This window comes from Triturus cristatus, chromosome 1_1 (assembly GCF_964204655.1).
Source record: "Triturus cristatus chromosome 1_1, aTriCri1.1, whole genome shotgun sequence".
Lineage (NCBI taxonomy): Eukaryota > Metazoa > Chordata > Amphibia > Caudata > Salamandridae > Triturus > Triturus cristatus.
In genome coordinates this window covers 253,518,786-253,531,647 of record NC_140579.1, presented here as the reverse complement: position 1 = coordinate 253,531,647, position 12,862 = coordinate 253,518,786, and positions in this window count along the sequence as shown.

Here is a 12,862-nt window from a genome sequence, read left to right as displayed (position 1 = left end):
GGCAGTACTTTGGCAGATTGGTGCCCCAGATTACAGGACCTCGTGGTCGCTAGCTTAGCCCCCAGGACCAAGACAGCTTACGAAGGGGCGTTTTTGTCTTACCGGGCTTTCTTGGGGCGGGAATGGGAGGCTAGGTGGTCCCAGGAGGACAGCTTTGCAGCTTACCTAGAATCAATGCACAGGGAAGGGCGCTCAGTTGCGACTGCGAACAGACATAGGGCGGCAATCTCCTTCTTTGCGCAGAGTAGGGGTATGCGAGATCCCACTAACACCTTTCTGGTGCGCAAGGCGTTGAGGGGTTGGCGCCGTGTACAGGGTTACCGGGGCGATAGGAGAAGGCCCATTGGATTGGCAGGGCTGACGGCCTTATTGGGGGCACTGCACACTGTTTGTAGCTCCCAGTGGGAGGTTATCTTGTTCAAGGCGGCATTTTCCCTGGCCTTTTATGGGGCTTTGAGGGTTGGGGAGTTAGTTGCTGGGTCAAAAACTGATAGAGTGGGGGGACTACAGTGGGCCGGGGTTGAGATCAAGGAAGACGTTATGCGAATAACAATTCAGAAATCAAAAACCGATCAGGACTCTCGGGGTCACACCATAGTGCTCCATCGGGCGCGGGCCAACCCCTGCTGCCCGGTTTCTCACGTGGAGGCTTTCTGCAGGCAGCGGGAGTGCACGGCGGGGGACACACTGCTGTGTCACGCCGATGGTACACCATTGACTAGGTACCAGTTTAGGCGAGTCTTGGAGCTAACGGTCAGTCTGGCAGGGTTCGATCCAAAGGAATTCGGCACCCACTCATTTAGGATTGGGGCAGCAACTGAGGCAGTGGCGAGGGGTCTCTCAGTGGAGAGTGTGAAGACTCTGGGAAGATGGTCGTCTGAACGTTACAAGAGTTATGTACGAATTGACATGTTGTGACAAGATGGTGCTCACGCCCTGTATGTTTCTTTTGTTTGCAGTTTCTCAAACCTGTCACGCAGGGGAGGAACTCGTCACCGGGCGACAACGATCGACATCGGCACAGCACGGAGGACACAAGAAATTGGTGACTTGGATTGTGGGCCATTCTTATGTTAGGCGTGCGGAACATGTTTTTCTTTCAGGAGACCGTAGGACGAGCGCAGCGCAAAAGGGGTTGGATATATCATTTTTCGGGAGGGGTGGTTTATGCCTTAGCCAGTTTCGGAGTTTCTTCCAGGGAATCTTAGCTCAGCAGCGGCCCCCCCCCGTCAGTGGTGATACTTCACCTGGGGGAGAATGATTTGGCAAAATTGTGGAGGCGCGTGCTCATTGAGGAGATCATTTCCACTGCGGGGTGGGTGGCCAGGGCTTGCCCGGGTTCCACAGTAGTTTGGTCGCAACTTATTCCCCGGTGGCAGTGGCGAGGGGGGGTCTCGGTCAGGGCGTTGAATCACTCGGTACGGAGGGTCAACACACAGTTGGACAAATTATTTCGGACCCCCCAGTTGCAGACGATTCCACATGGGTGTATCTGGGGCGAGCATTTTTACTTGAGGGACGGGGTGCACTTGACGGAGGCAGCTAATGTCTTGTGGTCTAATAATGTCTGGGCCTGGTTGGGGGGGTTTTTAAAAAATAGGCGCGCTCCTGGTTTAGGTCTGGGTAGAGGGGGAGGCCAGATCGTCGGTTAACAATGCTGGCCCGTGGTGGTAAGGTCATGACCGGTGAGCAACTATTTGAAGGTCTGAGGGGGCGGGCATCATCCTACGGAGGTGCCCGCCCAGGGGGAGGGGCCATTGGCCCCTCCTAGAACTTCAGGGGCAAGGTAACTGGTGCTTCAAAGGGGCGCGGGTTGGGGAGTCACGCTTTCCTTAGGCTGGTAGCCACCCCGCGCGCGCATACTCATGACGTCACCGGATGGCGCAGAGTAAGGGCCCTCCTTTAGTGGGTAAATGAAGTTCACGGCGTGGACCGGGTAATTACCACGCCCGGCTGCGCATGCGCACACCTGTAGGGGAGGCGCAGCTAGTAGGACCTGACACCGGTTAGCGACCTTGCCATATGGCCCAGAAATGTTAGTATACAAAATGCAGAGGAGGATGTTAGACTCGGTTAGGAAACAATCTGTATTAGAGTCTTTGTTAAGGATAGACACTCACACCTGTTGACAATAATGTATCTAATGTCCTGCTGAATTTTGTATAACCGTTTATCATGCAAATTTGAAATTTATTGTTTTTGTACTTAATAAATACGGCCGGGGGGTTTCGCGACCCCCCGCCTTCCAAAGATACCACGTCTGGGTGCTGTGTCCGGGGGTGGTGTGGTCATAGGGGGAGGGCGGTAGCCAGTCACTGACCATGTGTCTGGAAACACATGACACTGACAAATGGACCATTCTGAAGTATGTAGGTCCTCCACTGGCATTCCCTAAAAAGGACGAAGGCCACCACCCACTGAGCTGACATGTTTCATCTTTGGATTTTATTTGAAGGCCACTTGTAAGAAATTGGGATATTAGTTGGGGGATGGGGGAGGGGGTGGGAAAGTACCCACTACAAGTAACAAACACAGTCCTTCTCAGGATGGCCACTAAAGTCACTGAATAAACCTGAGCCCAACACCCTGGTAACTGGGGCACAGAGCAGAGAGACTTAACTTACCGATGATGTGTAAAGTATTTATGCGGTACTAACACAGCATAAAAGTCAAAATGTAAAACAATAAAAATCCCAAAATGAACTAGAGGAATAGAATTTACCAACTACAATTACTCCAAAATGACATAAATCTAATAAGGGGAACTGGAGAAATGAATTTTTAAAATCGTAAGGAGTACTAGCGCCAAGAAGCACAAAAATGCCAATGATAGTCGATGTTCGTGGCTAAAATCCTGTGCACAGGATTTTAGAGCCAAGCTAGACCCTTGGCTGGCTCTCCCTGTTAATTAGTTGTTTTTTCCACCTCTAATATCCTGCTGAAGTGGGTTATATCAGCCATTAAAGGCCCACTAGAGGTGCAGGCCAATAACGCAGGAGTGGTCCTTTAATGTCCTGCTCAGCCAATTCTTCTACAATGTCCTTCTTGATCTCTTTTAGCTATTCCTGTATTTATTAGTCTGTGTGTAGCGTGAGAGCACTACTTTATAGTTACTACTTCAGCACCGTAAACTTTGCAGCGACAACGAGCTTGGGAGCTCCAATGCCCTTCGAGAATGGCGTTAGTGGCTTGGATTCTTTTTCACAGGCCTCCTTGCCGGGTATTGAGTGTTGCTGTTTTTTTTTTAGTTGCTTCCTGCAGCTTCATCCACTTCTTCTAAACATGCCCTTTCTTAGAAAGAGCGAGGGCCATTTACTCTAAACCCAGTGGGAGGTGCTGCTTATTAGCCAGTTTTGACATTGTGGTAATAATGGGGGTCAGAACGAAACTGCACTCGAGACTCGAAAGCAATAGGTGAGGTTTCCACTCTCACAGTTATCGATTTGAACAAGTATGCTGCTGATGCAGGCGGTCCCATTCTTCAACAGATTCATTGACATGGTAACCTGTCCAACAATGAACATTAATTTCAATTTGCATGTTTATTTCTCCAGTGAATCCAGGGGTGTAGCTTGGTCAGTAAGATTGGGGAGTGGGGTCATATTCGGATTTTCCAACAATCACACTGGCATTTATTATTAAAATACACAATACGACAAGCAGGGTGCATGAGAGGGGCTAAAGGGGCAGTGGAAAGGGAGACAAATGAGGACTGGTACATGTACAAAGTGAGAGAAAACACAATATTTTGTCAAATAACTACCATTTTTGAAGACTTTTAGAACAGAGAGGGAAGAGTGTGTGTGCACTTTTATCTGTGTGTATGGAACAATTCCTGGTGAAATCTGACAGACGCCTCACCATACCCGACTGAAAGCACCTAGACCAATCTACTTACCAGAAAATACATTTACGAGGGGGGTGTAACACCCCAACACCCCCACCCCGATGCTACGCCACTGAGTGTATCCTTACAGACACGATTCACATTACTGCAACACATTCATTCAGCATTAAAACACTACGAATCAATGCATTACAGCAATGTAAAAACAATTACAATCATATGTATCAATGCAAACATAAAATTCCCCAAGACTACTTGTGCAATTGTCCATGCCGTTTCCAGACCACATAACTATAGCTGGATGCATGGAGTATAATTATCCTTGGAAATGCAAAGCGATCCACAACGAGGTACACCCTCATGTACATTACTAATCGACACGTTTCAAAAACATAGAAACAAGTATTTGAGGGTAAAAAGTACAACATTAAAAGGAAATCTCATTGTCACTGAGATCGAAACCACAACGTGTAGGAACTCTAGAGAGTATTTTTTTCAACAAGAGGGAAGATGGCAAGGTAAAAGTGAGCATAAAGCGAACGTCTCTGTCTGGAAAACATATTGAATACAAGATTCAAAGGAAGGCAAAACTATATGATCGAAAAGAAGGCGTCGGTTCTAGCTTGCACTCTCCAAGTTCGCTTTGTAACCTGTGAGCCGAGTAAACCTGTCCAATACCCGCCACCATCATGAGAGCACTTCACAACTGTGGCTTAGTCGCAACTGGTCAAGTTTCAGCTCCGTGACGCTATTTTGGGTGTTAACCATCCGAGAGGGCAACCTGCACTAGAAGTAACCAGCAGGCCAGGCAGAAGAGGACCTAAAGGTGAAGACGAAGCCAGTATAAAAGGTCTGAACCCTCGTTTCATTCAGACGTAGGCTTTGGCCTCAACAAGGATTCCTGCCAGGCAGGAGTGAGGTAACGAACAATGGCAACAGACTTAAATATTGATTTTAGTGCTCACCGGTGATTACATTACTCCGATTCTACTACTCTGTCTTAAACGTTACATCATGAGTTGCATCCACTCCTTGGAGACAGGCACTCCACCAGAAAGAAAATCGTTGCCCTGCAGGTGTGCCTATACAGAACCACCTCTACCCAGAACCCTCCTGAGTCCACTACCCAGTGGACTGCCATGGCAGCTGGGCACTGAGTAGGGAGTGCAGGAGAGTCGTCAGGACTCGGAGGAGGAAGTAGATTCGGAGTACAGTGACTATCGAGAAGGAATCTAAGACATTCTTACCTGTCTTTGAGTCGCGAGGACAAACCAAAGCAGACCGAACCCACACCAATCTCCACCATGAAATGTGCTGTCAACAGATTTTAAGCAAAACGTTGTAGTTCTTCTCCTGTTCCATTTCACTTACCCATTAGATTGTCAATATGCAACCACCATTGTGTAATTTTTGGAAATCCATTTTTTTAGAGTCTATTCCAATTCATAATAATGCAAGCATACTTGTATATTGGGCACTTAGAAGAGCCTGGCACCACTTTGGTACCAGAGAAGCACTGACAGCAACAGCAGAGTAAAGCAGCCTGTTCTTTGTCCACAGGTCCTTTGTGACCCTACAGGGTAAATTCATTGTGCCTACTCGTGAAATGTTTATTAGCAAAGGCTTTGAAGGACTCTCTTTATACGTGCTCACGGGACCAAGACTTCTTCTTTGGCAGAGTTCATCGTGCAGCACATGTTCTCTCTTGTTATCTTCATTACGAACCCATCTCTCTGGTGGCTGCAGCATCCTCCTCTGCAGTTGTATGGCATTGCTTCTTGTGTGAACCATGAATATAGTGTGTCCATGCTGAGGGGGCAGTACAAGGGTTTCTGCATTTAAGCGTGGATAGCACATTATATTCATTTAAAAAAACTCAGTTCTACATCCTGACTTAGTATTATGGTGAAAGACTAAGGGGTAGTTAGAGGAAAAGACTAAGGGGTAGTTAGAGGAGGGCAGTACTGAAAAGCCTGAAACAAATCAGACATATTTCCTGTCCACCCGCATGTTGGTTCCCACCCCCATTTAAACTACTTGCTCCACAGCATCATAAGACTTATGCAATCTACACCAGGGCATCCAGGGCAGGACTGGCCGTACTGGGCATCAGGCTTTTCCCGGGAGGCTGGAAGGTTGGTGCCTGGTTTTGCAGCAGTGGGGGGCGGTTTTGTTACTAGGGGCTGGTTTTGCAGCAGTGCTGCAATATGGGCCCCCAGTAACAAAAGCAACAAACAAGTTTGTAGCCTCACAGGGTCAGACAGTGCTTCCCCAGAGGCTGGTCCGAGGCAATCTGGCCCTGGGGGCTTCTAACACTACTCGAGTCTGCCCGTCTAAAACCATCAATGTCCCCAAATTGTTTATAGGAAACGTCCAAACATAAAAGACATTGGCACATATTTACAAAGAATTGGAGTAGGGTAATGCTGCTCTGACCCATGCCAATTCAAAAGGGCAGAAATGCAACATATTTACAAGAGACAGTGCGTTTCTTTCCTTTCAGCTAGCGCAGGTGCACAATTAGTAGCTGTCCGCCAATGCAGGCACCCTTGCACAATGGTACAAGAGTGTCTGTGTTATTGGCATGATTGTTTTTGTGCAGGAAGGAGCACCTTCCTGCACGAAAACAATCATTGGAGGTGTTTTCCTCTTTTGACCTGTGATGCAGAATGCGGCACACATAGAAAGAGGAAAAAACAAGGAGCAATATTGTTATTTCTCTGTTTTACACCACCCCTGGGGAGTCACACGGTTTTAACAAAATTCCCAGATTTACGTCATGTTGGAAATCTGGGAATGTGTCAAAACCTATGTGCGTTGCTTTGAAACACCCACTGCAACACCCATGGCACACCTCCCCAACGCAGTGTGAGGCAACACAGTGACTTGCGCTGCATTGCCTCACTCCATATCTACTAGGCTATGAAAAGCCAGGCTGGGTCACTTTAAGTAGTCTTGTAAATACGGCTAAGCCTGTGCACCACTGGAATGTCAAAAAAAGTGACATTCGGGCGAGGCACAGGGCTTGTGAGTAAGCCCCATTATTTTTTCTTTTTTTTTTTGCCAGATGTGATTAGGACACCCGTTTGAAGTGCTCTCAAACCTTGGGGGTACTGGGCAGGTTCACTGGGCTCACAGGGAGGGAGAGAGCTTGGAGGGTGCAAGCTAGAGGTGACGTCTTCTTTTAGATCATATAGTTTTGCTTTACTTTGAATCTTGTCTTTACTGTGTCTTCCAGGCAGTGAATTAAATGTTATGCTCACTTGGCATCTTCCCTTATGCTGAACAAATCCTTCTCTAGGGTTCCTATTAGTTGTGGTTTCGATCTCAGTGATTTTACACAGCAAATTTCTTTTAATTTTGTCTTTTTCTACCCCAGCTACTTTTATAGTTTGTCTTTGAATTTTATAAAGATATGCTATGACATGGCGAACAAGATGCCATGGAGCATTTTTTGCCTAGTGCACCCGTCATTGATGCCACATCGGTTTTGCTGACTGCCAGCCAAACCACAAATCAGCACCTAAGTGCTAAAAGTCAAATTATTGCTAGGGGAGCATAGATTTCTACACTGGGGAGATCAAGGTTTTAACTCCAGCAAAGTTAATAAAATGTGTTCTGTTAGGTAAATGCAGTTTTGATAAGAAAATGTGTCCTTATCCCATTAGCTATTTTTCAACACAGAATTTTTAAAGTTTATGTCAAAAAGTGCCACGGAAAAAAATGGCAATGTTAGTCAATTGGTAGCTCTCAATTAAAAGGCGAGTGCATTTTGAAATACCGGTATTTCCTAACTGTTCGTTTTACTTACACCAAAGCTATGGAATTCGCATATGCTACTATTCACATACTGAGCATGGTACATTATCCTTACAGGAACTCATTTTCCCACAAGTACCTTCTGTGGTGAAATCCGACATTGGAAGATTTCATTCTGATATGACTAGAGGTATGCTGTCAAATTAATGAAAGAGTGGAGTAAAGTATCAGGGTTAATTTATAATTAATACTCCTTAACAAATACCCATTTATTTTGCCTTTAACAGAAATGACCGAGTCCAGGTCCTGAGGAGAATCCCTGGAACAGTTAGGGGCTAGAAACGCGTTGACCCATGTCTTTGAGGAAAGGACATTCGCATTAATAGTGTCTGGGAGAGATCCAGAATTGTAGCTACTCTCTTTTTGACAACATTTGAAGTCAGTGACCCCAGGGCAATACACATTGGCAGGACTCACTACACACAATAGAAACTGAACTGTTCAACCAGTGTTAATGTGTTAATGAAGGACTGGTCATGGAAAGGCCCCTTATTTGATGTTGTTTATGTATATGTATATGTCAGTTGGTCATAACTAAAAAATGGCAACTAGATACCTTGTTAGTTTACATAATTGAAGTGGTCCAATCTAGTTTGAGCAAGGAACCAAGCCTCCCTTTATTATCTACTTTCTGAAAGTGGCATTTTTGAGAATTGTGACTTAAAATCTGACTTTACCATTAAATAGGATTTTAAAGTACAATTCCTCAGACACCAAACATGACTTTCCTACCTGCTCCCAATCAAAAGTTAGCACTTATTAAATGTAATATGATAACCCAATATTATCCTATTGGAGAGGTAGGTCTTGCATAGTGAAAAACAAATGGTGGAGTTTTTCACTTCCAGGACATGTAAAACTTTAAAAAGTACATGTCCAAATTTTTAATTACAATGCACCCTGCCCTATGGGCTTTCTAGGTCCTACATTGGGAGTAACTTGTATTTAATAAAAATGAGGTTTAAGGCTTGGCAAAAAGATTGTTTTGACAAGTTAAATTGGCAATTTTAAACTACCAACAGGCTATGAGGGCAGGCCTATGGCATGTTTAAAAAATCTACTTAAATGGGTTGCTCAATAAGTGCTGAAGGACCAATAATAGCATTTAATTTACAAGTCCTGGGTACATGTAGTAAGACTTTACTAAGGACTACTAAGTACATTAAAAGTGCCAGTTTGGTGTATCTCAAAATTACCTTGTTTAAAGAAGAGAGCACCTTAGCACTGGTGAGTGCATAGGCCAACAAAAGTGCATTCAGAATAGGTGAGGTGAAGGCAAATAGTCGTGAAGAGACCCTGCAAAGAGGGCCAAGTCCAACAAACCCAATTTACCATAAGTAGGTTACTGTGGGTGTCCTGTCTGTCTCTTTATATTGTCTATCTGTTGTGCCTGTCCCTAACCTTCACATTCAAAGATAACTAGGGTTGAACACTCTGTAATCACTCCGCAAAACTCTGCCTTCCTGTTAGAGATTTGCTGGCAGGCCAAAATCATTTGATTTTGCCAGAAAAGTGTTTCACACCTAAATAACAAAGCTGGAAATGTTAATTACAGTTATTGGTGAAAGGCAGACCTGGTGTAAGTGGTTTACTTTCCAGACTTGAACCAGAAATGGACACCTTTTTGATAAGTATTACAACAATGTACAGATGTGTTTCCTAATTCCTAAAACCAATTGATGACAAATATGACTTTTGTTCCTAAGTATACTTATACAGTGGGAATGAACCACAGCAGTGAGTTAGCCTTTTTAGGGCATGATGTACGGCCCTTTTTTGCTGCCGCAAACAGGAGATCTTCCCGTTTGCGACTCCAAAAAAGGGTAATGGCATGTACAAATGCTATTTTGTGAGCCACTGACTCGCGAAATAGCATTTTTGACTCCCGCTATTAGGAAGGGGCGTCACTCGCAGTTTACCACCTACTTCACGTAGGTGGTAAACCACTTGCAAACGGGAAGGGGTCCTCAGGGACCTATTCCTCTTTGTGAGTATGTGAGAAAATATTTTTAAGAGCAAGCAGTGGTCTCAAGGACCACTACCTGCCCTTAAAACAAGCATTTGCAAGGCAATAGGTCTCGCATTTACGCAAGTTTGAGATATTGGCATTGTAAATGACAATGCCTTTTATTTATGTTTTAGTTTTTGAAACATAAATAAAACGCATTGTCATTTACAATGCCAATAGCTTAAACTTGCATAAATGAGAGACCTATTGCATTGCAAATGCTTGTCTGGTGAAGCCGTAGGTAGTTTTCTCAGTCAGAACATAACCAAACCTGAGTGCAGAGTTACAATCAGTTCAGAGACCAAAGACAGGCAAGTGCTGTGGTTGCTGTAGGTAGTGCGGGGGTGACGAGGGTTAGGATTGAGTCTGGGACAGTTTATATATATCTATATAATAAATTAACAGCTCTGTGTACAGTCAAGGAGAGGAAGTTATCGGAAAGCGAGACACGTGCAGACTGACACTAACTCTTGCCTGCAGTGTTGCTTACGTTTCAGGGGCTCGTCTCGAGCCCCTGAAACGTAAGCAACACTGCACCATGATTGATATGTATGGCACTGCAGGTACCAAAAGAAAATTATTGGCGACAACTTTAATGCATTTAATGATACAGGAAATTCCATTTGTTATGTTCAACTCATTAGATTTGCACTCAGGGGCTGCATTTCAATTTCTTACAGTGAAAAACAGTAGAGCACTTCCCATTCAACTTGCCACCCGCACACTTGAGTAGCTACAATAACCGATAGTGGCGCAGAGGGCTCCACCTGAAGGGCAAGGCATCCGTCAAAAACATAGCATAGGCATGAGCAGTCAGGAGGCAGCACAGAGAAGGGGCCAGTGAGAGCGCTGCCACCCGGGTAGGGACGATTTTGGACCGATGTACTGTCTGGGAGTAAGTGGAGGAAGAAAGCTTAGTCATGGAGATTAAGGCAAAACGAACGAACACAGGGAGCTTCGGCTGTTATTGTAACATGCATTTGTGATCCCTGGACGAGAATCTAATGTACATAGCTGCTGACATTAGAAAACTTGCTGTTTCTATTCACTACAAACATCTTCAGAATGGCAACGTATACTTACAGTTTTCTTTTCCCCTAGCATTCACTGGTTCCGTGATCGTGACTACATTGCCCCTAAATTTTGAATCCACCTCCCTTTCTGCAAATCCTGCGATTCGAAAGAAAGTCCCTCCCGTCACGTGAGATTTCACCAACACTCAGTAAAATTAGGTCCAAGTAGGCGGCCATTTCCGAGTCAGACACTACTAATTTTAGGGAAAAAAAAGAACGAATATGAGTTCCTTTCATATGACGTGCATGACGCACTTCTAATACCTCACTTTAAACCAGGGCGGGCTGGTCTTTCGCCCGACATGGACCAGAAGAGGCTGGGCCACCCTCCGTGATTTTTATTTTCAAATTTGACTTATTTTATTTTTTATCTGATAGCTTTTGTGGAAGCCTCCTTTTGCTTGCCCTTCTATTAAGCTTCTGGGCAGAGTGGATTTTTTGGAGAGTTATTGCGAGTAAACAGTGCGCACTCGCAAACAGTGTCTGGCAGCAATTTAAACAAGCATTGGCTGCGCCAATAGGTCTCGCTTTTGGGACCTTATAAGTATTTAGTTATGCAGCACCATATCCTTGGTGCAACTGCTGCAGATCGGCACATATAAATTCTCCCTACTTCCACGGACAGAGTAAATCCACAGTCGTACGCACATACACTCATCATACGCTAGAGCCCATCACACTAACATTCATAACTATTACTCTATCCACACTGTATATATGAGTGAAACCTATACCAATCTGCATCCAGTGCGAGGTCAATGCGACCATAAAGTTATGTCTTGAGTCATGATTTTAAACACAAGTAATACATCCGGAACTCAATAAATGACAAAGAAATAACCACCCGACACTGGAATTCAAACAAAAGTCATATTTTATCTAAATTAGTTCAAATGAAAGTCAATCAATAGCAAAATCATTATTCTCATAGTTACCTATTCTAGCTAAATGGGTCAGGACAGGTCTCTCAGTAAAGTCTCTTGAGCTGCCGTCCTCAGCGTAGGTTCAGGAAAAAGTGGCCTTAAAAATCCCGAATGCAATGACACAGACCCTCTCTAGTCTAGCATATTTATAACAAAACTAGCGAAAATAAAGTTACAAACAAATTCTGAATGTCCGTTGAGCCGCTGAGCAGAGTGAGCAGGAAAGGATGTCACTTGGTAACATTTAGAAAACCTCCGCTCAGAAAAAATCACAAAAATAAAAACACCGAAGAAGGAAACTCGAGTTTGTAAGCGATACATTTATGAATGCTCTTCCTTGGTACCATAGCAGAGCCACCGCAGGTTTATCTTTGTCCATTGTGGCTTTATTCTTCTCCAAGGACAATTGGAAGCATGCCCAGAGCTGCTGTCCTCACGGAAACTTTTAATTCAGACAGAGGCTGTGGTCAGGTGACTTTCAACCATGTTCAGCAAGGCCTCTCGTCAAAATTCAATCACTCGAGCGCAGGCTGTAAATAGCAGCCATCTTTGTTCAGGCCAAAACGAACCATCTTAATAAAAGAAACACAAAACAACGTTACCACATCATAATGATTATACAGTGTTAATTCCCACTAATACCCTTATGTGTATGTATTTACCTAGCCGTCTGCAACACAAAGAAGCATTATAGCACATTATTTTAACAGCATAAACACGAAACAAATAGCATTTTAGCGACACTTATTTAATCAAATTGCACACCAACTTAGTTCACGTATTATTAAGCAACATATATGCATTCCCACGTGTAATTTCTCTCATTAGTAATGTTGGTTCATCTAGACTTTTAACAAACTAATAATTAGTGATTACAAATTAGTAATTTTAATCATAACATATAAACAAAACTGGAGCTTAAAACTCAATAAATTTTCAACAGAAAACTCTGCTCCAGCAATCCCCCCTTTGGTGATATTATCACCACAAAAACCAACCCAAAAAAAAAAATTTGTCCCAATTTTAGGAGAAATTGAAAATGTCTTTTATGACACAACATTAAACACCAGACTCCCTCACATCATCCCTCTTTGACTCCAAGTAAACACTCTCCCTCAATTCTTCTAATTCTATCTCTTGTGGGTCTCTCTTTGACCTCTTTTGTTTCTTTTCAGTATTTCCTCTAATTATT